Source organism: Arvicanthis niloticus, chromosome 3 (genome assembly GCF_011762505.2).
Source record: "Arvicanthis niloticus isolate mArvNil1 chromosome 3, mArvNil1.pat.X, whole genome shotgun sequence".
Taxonomy (NCBI): Eukaryota; Metazoa; Chordata; class Mammalia; order Rodentia; family Muridae; genus Arvicanthis; species Arvicanthis niloticus.
In genome coordinates, this window is record NC_047660.1 from 114094965 (window position 1) to 114106626 (window position 11662).

The 11662-nt window shown below is 38.9% G+C and overlaps 1 long non-coding RNA gene across 1 annotated transcript in view; it reads left to right on the top strand.

The window, feature by feature from the left end:
* Nucleotides 1-10946, top strand: part of LOC143441802 (uncharacterized) — a 54596-nt gene extending 43650 nt beyond the window's left edge. Inside the window, exon 3 of the long non-coding RNA XR_013109491.1 lies at nt 5905-10946. This is a non-coding gene — a long non-coding RNA (uncharacterized LOC143441802). The remainder of the gene's footprint in view (nt 1-5904) is intronic.
* The last annotated feature ends 716 nt before the right edge of the window (nt 10947-11662 follow it).

The following is an 11662-nucleotide window of genomic DNA, read 5'->3' on the forward strand; positions in this document are numbered from 1 at the left end:
CTTGAATCAGTCCTATTCAGTTATGATGTATTCCTCGGGGGCTCCAGGCCACGGCACACCATCCCATCCTCAATGCTGGCCACTGTATGGCTTGGCTCAGTAAGCAGAACTGGGCAGTAAGCAGAACTGGGCTGAACCGAAGCCTTGCAACCCCTGCTCCACAGCAGGTCAAGCAGCATGGGCTGCAGCTGCTATGGCTCTGTAGGTACAGGCTAGCCCTATTGAGCAATGGCATGTTATTATAGGAGCTCCAGGGCTATCTCCCTGTCCTCTTGCTGGCTGTCAGGCATGACTGCTGTGCCTGTAGGCTGTGGGTAGCACTGCAGCCAGGGTCTTCTGTCTCCAGTAGGGCAAGCAGCACAGGCCCAGGACTGAGATTTTGACTCAGGTTCTCTGCCCTCCACATCTGGGAGTGAGGATGCGTAGAGAAGCAAGCTTCATCCTGTTAACTTATTTTTCACCGCATGTATGTCTCTTATCCTTAGTTTGCTTATTGATGGAGCAGTTAGAGCAAAGCCTTCATTTTCAAGTTGTCATCTTTTTACTTACTAAAGCCAGGCCAGCGTTTCGGGGTTGGTTCTACTTAGAAATTTCTTCACTATATCTAATTATTCTTCTCAGAATGTGTCACAGGACACCCGTGGCATTCAAAAGCAAACCAGTGGTGTGAGCAACACAATTTGGGATTTAGATTATCACCTCTTTTATTAAATTAATGCTGCCGAAAATCTAATCTGCTTTTTTTGGGTAATCCATTGCTCTCATGACTCATCCCAAGGCTTTCCCTTCTACTATACTTGTCTGAGTCATCCTAATACATGATAAATATTAACTTTTTCATCCTGCATCTATGCCCCTGGCTGTTTAGTTTTGAGAAGAAATATAAAGCCTTTATTTTTTTCTTCTGTTAAGCTTATTCTATTGTTCCTGTTTGCCAAGATCTTTTATTTTAGTGCCATAACCTGTCGTCATAGTTTTGGGTCCTAACTTTGCCATCCTCGTTCCTCAATGACCTTCCCAGGCATCTGCAAGCCATGCCTGAGAAACAAGCTTTCTGTGAGTCCATAGTAATGGATTGAACAAGATAGAAGAAATTGTGGTGCTCGATTACCTGCCTTCCAGCTTGCATTCAATCCCGCGCCCAGTACCTTTGGATATACCATTAAACTTTGGTTTAAACTATTCTTGACTTTTGCCTGTAGGACACACTTTTCCACCTTTTCCAAGACAAACTATCCCATGCCTCTGTAAAATCTTTACAGGCTAGACTTACTGGTTTCATAGATTTGACAGCATGACGTCACAAAGATATGCAGGACATCTTCCCTGTCCACCCCACCCCACCCCCACCCCTCACCCCCATCTACTCTGCCCTGTGTTCTGCTCATGGGAACTGTGTTCTTTGTACTGGATTAGCTGGGTTTATTTGTCCTGGATGAACAGGAGATTGCAGGAGAGTAGGTGAATGAGATTTCGCCAGATTCCTTTCACACAGCCACACAGAATATAGCGTGTATAGCATCGGATAAGTGCCTTAGTTCTTCTGAAGGCTTGAGAGTCCCTCTGATGAGCTCTCTTCCTTGGCTAAAGAGATAAAACTATGATGTAAATTCTCAGATGGTCCTGCCTCCCTGCTGTTTGACATCTAAGGGGCAGGAACTTTCTGTTTGTATGACAAGAAGGGCTCCACGTTTAACTTAATGCTCTGTGATTCCTGTTTTTGAAATCCAATCACCTGTTTTGAAAGGAGCTCTACAAATTTTGTCCTGCTGGGGATGGGACTTGTTCCCACCAGCCACCTCGGCATTCATGTAAGTTTTCCTTAACACTGCCCCATGCTTATATGGTGAGTTCTCTGTCTCTGTCTCTCTGTCTCTCTGTCTCTCTGTCTCTCTGTCTCTCTCTCTCTCTCTGTCTCTCTGTCTCTCTCTGTGTGTGTGTGTGTGTGTGTGTGTGTGTGTGTTCCCGTTCCCTGCCAGGGCACTGACTCATGCTGAATGAACTGTGATGAGTCAGATTTGTTCTTGTGAGGCTCTGTTGACTCCCCCTGATCATGGTTCTTTATGTTCTCCACACCTATTCCTCTGTGTAAAAAATTCTAAAACCTTAACTGAAATCAATGTAACACTTCACACTAATTTGCTACGGCTCCATTTGTCCCATTTTTCAAGATTGGCTACTATTTTCCAGCGTATGATTTTCTTTCCCACTGCTGCTTGGAGCTCTTCAAAGGCCACTGGCAATGTTTAATGATCTAATTTACAGGCTCTTTAGAAACCTCTAGAGAAAATTTAGACTCAGCTAACATGCCAGGTTCCCCTTATCAATACACTTTGCCTTTTTCATCCAGGAAGAAGAAGGGCTTGTTTTCTTTGTTATCATTGAAGGTATTAATATCAAACAAAGACTTTTTCCTTAGCTTCTTGAAAGAATAAAACATTTTAGGGAAAGATAACCCACCAAAGCCAAACCCTTCTACTGATTTACTAGCACAAACTTTGCAAGTCCTCCAATTCTAAGCCACATTCTTATATGAATTTCTCTCTGACAGTGCCGTTTTTTGTTTTGCCGGCTGATGTTTTGAATTCACGGAGAAGGCTAAGGTATTGGAAAAGCTTAGGTTTCAGTCCCTTCTAGCTCTAAGGGAAAATGTTGTTCCTAGTTTTTTGAAGCTGTTTTATGCCACGCTCATTTGGGTCCTCAATACAGAGAAAGACATTAGTTTTTAGTAGGAAAAAACCCTAGAGCAATATGTGGTTTTGGGGACCAAATTGACAGAAGACTTAAACAATGAATAGAGAAAAGCTGGACCTTGTCTTAATACATGTGACTGATGGTTCTGGAGACATCTGCCTGAGTTTCTTTGCACAGCTTTCTTGGTGGTTACTATGATGCCTGCATTTGCATGCTCAGACTAGCCAGGAGGAGGGCCAGTGATACTTAGATTTTATGTGTGTCCCTTCGGAGTCTGAGCTCAGCAACCACATTTGGTTTCTTTGAGCTGTCTGACCCTTTTCTTCCTCTGTGGCTTCATTATTTGCAGTTGTACTATTAGAATTGCATTTATGTGAACTTCTGAAATCATCTTCCATCTCTCTATTTCCTGGCATGAAACCCAAATTTATCTTTTACTTTTTAAATAAAAATAAATCTTGTTCACTCTTCTTCAGTCTTGTCCGCGGAATATATTTCTAGTGAATCTTTATTCAGAAGAATAAATGTTTTGTGGTAAATATTTTAGTAAAGGTTGTTTCTATTGTCTTAGTCCATTTAGGATTAGATATTATTCCTGCTCGACTTTATTAATATGTTTTTTGTTGTTGTTAGTTCTATATGAGGCTTTTCTTTGAAATTGTGTTGGTATAAAAATTACTTGAGAAGAAATTTATAAAGCATGGAGGTTCAAGGTTGAGGGGCTAAGACTCATTGGGTTTTTTTTTTTTATTTCCTTTTATTGAAAATAGATTTTCCCCCTCATACTATATATCCTGATTACTTATGGTTTTCCCTTTTCCTATTCCTCCTAGTTCCCACCTGCCCCCCTGTCTTGGTCCACTCCCTAACAAACAAGCTTATAAAATAAAATAAAAAATAAAATAAAATAAAATATACCAAAATAAAATATATAAAACAAAAACTATCACATTAAAGTTGGCCAAGACATACAGAAGAAGAAAAGTCCCAAAAGAAGGCCTGGGAATCAGAGACCCAATCATTTGCACACTCAGGAATCCCATAAAGACACTAAACTGGAAGCTATAATATATACACAGAGGACCTGGTAGACACCTGTGGAGTCCATGTAATTGAGTCTCTATGAGTTCATATGAGCTTTGTTCACATTGATTTAGAGGACTTTGGTTTCTTTGTGTCCCCCATCCCCTCTGGCTCAACTCTTTTTGCCTTCTCTTCCTTGAGGATCCCTGAGGAATTTGATAGAGACATCCCACTTAGGGCCGAATGTTCCAAGGTTTCTTACTCTCTGCATAATGTCTAACTGTGGGTCTCCATGTTTGTTCCTGTCTGCTGCAGGAAGAAACTTCTCATTGAGTATTTTATTTATTTATTTATTTATTTATTTATTTATTTATTTATTCATTTAATTTTATTTTTGCTGTGTCATCCTACAGTAGAGAGTGAGAGTTTCTGAGGGGGGCAAGCTGTACAGCAGTAGCCGCCAGCTGTTAGATAACTAACATTAATCCTCATGACTGAACTGTGATCCCAAGAGGCCATTCTTCTGTACACTGAAGTTGTGAAGATTAGGTTTCTAGTTTTTGACACATACCATTGGGATGGCATATTCAAATCTTCCTCTCTAGCTCCCCAAATATATAATCTTCTAACATATGAAATATACTCACTATGCCCAAATTGCTTCAAAATATTAACATATCCCCAAAACAGGTAAAAATATAAAGTCCTAAGTCGTACGTGAGTAAGATATAAATATGAGATTCAAGGCATAATTTGACATAAGTGTATGTCCCCCACCCCCATGTGTATAAAACTAAAATCTACATGTTTCTAAAATACAACAATAAGATAGGCATAGGCCACACAAGTAGGGGTAACTGGTCTCAAGTGAAACTAGACTCTAGCTGGGTAAATAACATTAAAGCTTCAGAGTAATCTCTTTTGACTTCATATCTTCACTTTGGACACTCAATCTTTAACTGTGACTACTGGGCTCAGTTTACTTAGCAACTCTTTTATCATTTTGTTCCTTCGAAGCTAGAGTTGCATCCTGTGGTCCTTCTAAAAGTTTGTGTGTGGTCTTGGAGGCGCTTGCATGGCTTCACTTGCAACTCACTTGGGAGGGCTCTGTGGGAATTATGTCCCTATGGTAACATTCTGTTCCCCAGCATTCTGTGACAACCATTGAAATCTATTTGTGTGTGTGTGTGTTAATATCTCTATCACAAGCTACAATTATTTAAGAAGGGAGTTTCAATTTAAGAGTTTTTCAGATCAGATTGGCCTGTGAATATGTCTGTGGGAGATTGTCTTGATGGTTTTAAAATAATGTAGAATGGCCCAGCTCAGTATGGGCAAACTCATCCCTACACAGGTGATCCAGTACTATATAAGGAAGCTAGCTGAGTTTGTAAGTGGGCCAAAAAGAAGCTTTCCTTCATGGTTTCTGCTCTACTTTTTTGGCTGTGATTTAAGTTTCTTGGTTGGAGATAATGCCATTGAGAATAGCAAGTACACCTGGCTTGAGTTCCTGCTTTGATTTCCCTCAGTGTTGGACTGGGATATGGAATTATAAACAGAACATAGCCTTTTATCCTCTAAATTTTATCAGATGTTTAAATCAAATGTTTTAACCAAAACAATGGAAACTGAAGTGAAAATATAGCCCCTTAGTTCCTGAATTTGTGTGCCCATGGTATTAGCGTGTCGGGTTGTTGCCGAAGTTTATTGCTAGAACTTCCAGGAACTGTGCATTGAAGCACATTTGTCTTACCTGAACTATATCTGAGTGGTGAGACACTGCTGGAATTTAGTGCTGAGATCCTATGTATCTAAAAACTTTGGACTCAGGCTCTTAGCTTTCCCAGGAGATCTCTGATAATTCTTGGAGGCTGTTCTTCTATTTCCCTGGTGAACAAGAGATGATTTCTCTGCAAATGGTAACTTGGCCATTCTCTTTTTAATATACGTATTTTATTTTATTTCCCATGGCAAGACTCAGGAGATCTCAATGTCTTTCCATTTCTTTTCCCTTTTCATCACACATAGAAATTTAAAAATATTTCTCCCCCCTGTCTCTCTGTCTCTGTTTACTGCGAGCAGCTAAAGTAAACCACAGATCACCCTGAACAACTTGCTGCTTAAAGGTTCCTTCTACAAATACCAGAATTTATAACTATCTTCTGTACCTTTTATGATTTTTTTTAGCAACAATGTTTGAAGATGGAAGAGATGGCTCAGCAACATGTCTGCTGATGGAGCATGTGGACCTGAATTTTGATCTCCAGTGTGCATATCCAAAAGATGACCACCTGTCATCCCAGCGATGAAGACGGAAGGACAGAAAAATCCCTGGAACCTTCTGGCTAGCCAAATCAGGGAGATCCAGGATCCATGAGAGACTTAATCTTAAAAAATAGGGTGGAGATCAAATAAGGAAGACACCTGACATAGACTTCTGGCCTCCATACATGAATATACATTGGTGGACATACCTTTAACACACATATACACAGACATGAACAGGAACACATGTACACAGTACACATACATACACACATGTACACACAAAGACATGCAACTGAGATGAGGTACATCAAAAGGAAAAAAGCTTTATCTCAAGGTGGATGGCATCATATAGCAGATATAGTATGAGGGCAGAGGGAGGGGGGAGACAGTAGGAAGAAGAGGTTAGATGGATATGTGGAAAGGAGAGATGGGGAAACAGGAAGAGAGAAGGAAGGGTTGGAGAGGGAAGAGTGTGTTTAGTTTTTCATAGCAATTGTTCATGTAGAAACTCACTCACTAGTGTAAGATTTGCATTAAACCCTTACCAGAGTACTCACGACCCTGTCTTCTAATAACTTCCTATTTTACTCTTTCTCAAAGGTTCCATGACCCCTTCTAAGTGCTACACTGAAAATGAAGCTTGCAAACGCCAGGCTTTAGGAGACAAATCATATTCAAACTATAGCAAACGCCTTGTCAGTGTTCCATGTTAACATGCCTTTACCGCTTTTCTTTACATCATTGGTTCAGCAAACTTATTTGGGATGAAATCTGCAAATGGCACAGCAGCTCTGAGGAAAACCATTTAAATGGTGCCCTTCCCTTCAGTTTTACTCTTTTTTACAACAGTCTGGCACCAACAAATGTTTATTCTTGTAAAGATTTTTTTTAAAAAAAATTTTATATGAGTAAGTGTTTTGCCTGTGTGTATGTGTGTAGCATGTGCATGCCTGTCACAGTAGGAGGCCAGAAGAGAGCTTTAGATCTCCCGCAACTGGAGTTCCAGATGTTATAAGCGATCATGTGGGTTCTGGGAACTGAACCCATTTCCTCTACCAGAAGAGCAAGTGTTCTTAACCACCAAGCCCTGAAATAGGTTTCTTAAGTCATAATAAAAATCTCAAGCTCATATATCACTAAATTTCTGCAATCTTCACCAAGATTACACCTTCAAAGACTAACCTTACATCAGATCCCTCAAATCTCATAAACATTTTTGACACTAAAACAACAAAAACAGACCTGTCTACAAATATTATCGATGTATTTCATTTACTATTGATGACCAAAATCAGTGTTGTACCAGCAACAGATTAGAGGAGCCAATATTTGAAAATATAACCAAAGAGGGGTCTTAGAAACTTTTTCAAACCTAATATTTCTTTTAAACAAATCCTTTTTGGCAATGCATTTATATATACTAAAAGGGACCAATGCTTCTCTTTTCTGTGTATTTCTTCTATTAATAATGTGGTACCAGAATCTGTGGTTTGAGTGTCTGTAAAATTATTGTTTTGAAATGTAATTGTCAGTGTGTATCAGTGCTCTAATTTGTTCTTCTGTTGCCATGACAACAGCAATTTATGGAAAGAAAGGGTTAATTTCAGTTTGCACTTCCAGGTCACAGGCCATTATACGGGCAGAAACTCAAGCATAAATGGAAGCAGAAAATATGGAGGGAGGCTGCTTACTGGTTAACTCCCTCTGGCTCATGTTCAGCCAACTTTCTTTACAGCCCAGGCCCTCATGTCTAAGGATTGTCCTGCTCATAATGAGCCGAGCCCTTGCACATCCATCAATTGAGACAGTTCTCACAGCTATAGTCTATTTGATTTATCCTATACCTCAATTAAGACTCTCCCCAGGTATCCTGTGATCAAACTTATAATAAAAACTAACCAGGACAGTTAGTATTTGAACAGGAGACTTTTAGATGAGCAAGCCATGAAGGTAGAACCACTGGGGTAGGATCTGGGTTCTTATGGATTTCATCTGTTTCACTCTCTGTGCTGTGAGCTAACTGGTCATCCTCCTTTGTCCTTTCTGTGGCATCTGTGACCAAAAGGCTATTTTCAGACAATAAGCCTTCCAGTGTCTTTAACATTGTAGGCTCAAGAACTCTAAGAACTAAATTTTTATACTTTACAAATTATGTAGTCTCATGTATTTCATTACAGGAAGAAAACAAAGACACCAAAATGCAACTGGTTACAGAGTTTTATTTTCAGATTTCATTAAACTGAAATTCAAGGGTGATTTTGTCTTTATGTTCACATGTGAAGAATGAAAAGTAATTGTCTTAATTACTTTTTTTGTGATAAAATATGCTGACAAAAGGAGAAGAACAGGGGGAAGAGTTTATTTTGGCTCACAGTTTGAGAGTACAGTCCAACCAGTGAACAATGAATGCCGGTACTCAGCTAGCTTCCTATATTTTTCACATTCTAGGATAAAAGCCTAGGGAATGCTGCCACCCAGTTTGAGAGTAGGCCTTCCCACCTAATCAATATACTCTCTAACAGACGTGCCAAAAGGTTAACTTAATCTAGGTAATTCCTCAAATTGTACCTGGAGGCTTGTCTCCTATGTGATTCCTGATCCAGCAAGTTGACAATCAACAGTGACCATGACAGTAAGTCTCAAAAGTTTATGTTCACAATTGATTTGGATTTAAATGGCATATGAGAGAAATCTCAGAAAAGGCCTATTAGTTAGAACTCTAAAATGTCCATCTTAAAAAAAAAATCTACTATAAGCCTAAGATGAGTGATAACAACTTGTAGTATCATAGGTGACTTGAAGGTCTAGGAAAGTTACATATTCTTGGACTCTGAAGTAATCTGTGTTTAGGGCTAATATAAGAAAATGAAATATGGAGGGAGCTAGGTAAAATCAGAAATGTTCTCTGTGCCAGAGCATTTCTTAGATGGGGTCACCCGCTATTCACTCTTCTGTCCCTCGCTCTCTTCTTGCTGTGCCTTCTCTAATGTAACTCCTCACCCACAGCCCATGACAAGCAGTAAGAAGGTAGATTCACTGTGTTTGTACAATTTTACAGCATCTTGAAATTAAAAATCTTAACCAATTTATACATAAGGATAATTGGCTGAGCCTCACTTTTACTTAAAAAACAAAACAATAGATTTAGGTGGCTGCCATCAGAACCCCAAGGGTATGATGTTTAAGATGCTGAGGAACAAAAGAGATAAAAAACATGAACATCAATCACCATTGAGATATACACTTGATGGTAGGTATAAGTACTCTTTGACATTAAGGAAGGAGAAACAGAAAAAAATGGCATATCTTCGCAGCTACTCCAAATATTTTTATTTCACTAATATGATTTTCAGCTGACTCTTAAAGACAGTTATTGCCATTTTTTTTTGTGGAGCATCTCAGCTTTATTTTTCAATTGTATTCATTAAGACTAGAAAACTACAGCAGTGATCAAAGGCATAATTATAACATATTTATAGCCTATTATTATTGTAACATTCTGAAGTAAAGGGTAAAAATTCCACCCAGTGAACTTGTTCTTCCTGTTAACGACACAGGATTGAGACATTTAAATGCTAAGACATGGATCCCTCGGGCAGAACATAAAGTATTTATAACAAAGGGAGTATGGACCAATAAATTTCAGTTACGAATGTTTTTAGCTAGAAGATGTAATAAATAAGCTTCCATGGGCAGTATTTCAGTTTGCATTTATTGTACCTCATCATTTCGCATTTTCAGGAAACAATGATTGTCTGTCAGGACACTAAATTACTCTCGTGTTTAATGAACAATTAAGCTGTTTAGCTTTGATTAAGATATAAGAGCCCCCCTAATTGGACTGTAAGATGTGGTTTCCTTGGGAAGGTATAGTTTGTGATAATAATGCCGATGTTGTGTTTTATTGTAATTTGTATAAAATGTAATACTGACATTGTATATTTTGTAATTGAAAACAAGTAATTTCAAAACCAGGGAAGGCTTGGAAAAAGGATGATCAAATCGAAGGTTTGGGAAAGAAATGAAAGAAAGGCTAGTTATCTGGGGATAGGGAGATGTACCATTTTCTTGGGATGTCTGCTTTAGCTTTAGTTTATTTAAGCAATTTTTTTTAATTGCTAGGGAAAATGGATTGGATTTTATATTGCTAATATATAGAAATTGCTAAGAGATTATAGTACCTGGAGACAGTGCATGCTGGGAGACAAAAGAGTTGTGTTTTTACACCACTCTCCCTATGCGACCTTGACCAAATCATTTATCTTCTATGCTCACTTCTTTGTTTATAAAGAAGCAGTAAGACCTATATTGCATGAGTGTTAGGAAGTGAGGTAATGTGTCTCAGCCTAGACTGTTAAGTGAACAGAGCAGGGATGTAAGCTTTCTATAGATACTTGTGCTCCTGGGAAGAGCAAGTACTGAAGCATTAGGAGCCAGGCAAGGAAGGAAGGCGAGCCAACAGCAAGTTGACATGTCAGTAGACCATTGTACTCAGTGTCCACTTGCTTCCCTGACTCTCAGAGAAGCATTGGGTAAAATATGAATTAAGACCACCTATTGAAGAGAAGAATGGAAAAAGAATTTACTCATCAATTTTGTTTTCTACTTCTGTTACCATAAGGGGTATGTTAGGAGTTGAGCCACAATCCCCACTTAATTCATATGTGGAAGTTTGAATGCTTGATACTTCTGAAGGTGACTTTATTTAGATATAAAGTCTTTTAAAAGAGGGTTGACTTACATTTTACTAAACAGGGTGGGCCCCACCATAATCTTGAGCATTGTTCCACGAGAAGAGAGAAATCTGGAGATACAGAGAGAAGTGCATCTGAGAACGTGATAGAAAGATTTGCCAAGTCATAGAGAGAGGAATCAGATGAAACCAAAACCACTGATACTATCACACACACACACACACACACACACACACACACACACGCACACATTCTCTCAAAGTTTTGGAGGTAAGAAGAATATAATGTGTGTGTGTGTGTGTGTGTGTGTGTGTGTGTGTGTGTGTGTGTGTATAAACATGCGTACACACACACTGGCACAAGGTGTTACCTTCCCACACCCTGGGTACTGCAGGTGTAAAAGGAAAACAGGTTCCATTCCTGTCCCCATATTGAAATGTCACACACTGGGAACTGAGAAGAGGGCACTGGAGGGAAAAACATTAGGCTCTACCCACAGCTTAGGTGTTTACTCAGTGCCTGAAATGAACTGGTGGGACCAAAAGAACCAAGAGAATGTGGCTACAGAGCAATAAAATATAAAGTGACATTTAAAAACTGTAGTTTTTATTAATAAAAGCCAAAGATAAAACTACCCATCACTACCTGGTAGATAGTTTATGTAGGATCCATTAGAAAATATATATGAGCTCATAATTATGTTACTAAAGTTGGTTATAACTCACATTCATGCATATCCCTTCTGAGACTAGAGAGAAATAGCTACACATTTTTTTTCCAGAAAGCTGATCAAAACAAAATGTAAAAAGTAACTTTATATTTGAAAGTATAAAGCATTGGATAAAATATGGCTCTGATTTTCTTGATTTGTGTGATTGATTCCTTTGAATCTGTAGCAACAGGATTTGGCCTGCAACCTCCCATGTACTCTATTGCAAAGAATCTTGAATTGGACACACTGGAGAAATGAGTGATTTTCTTGG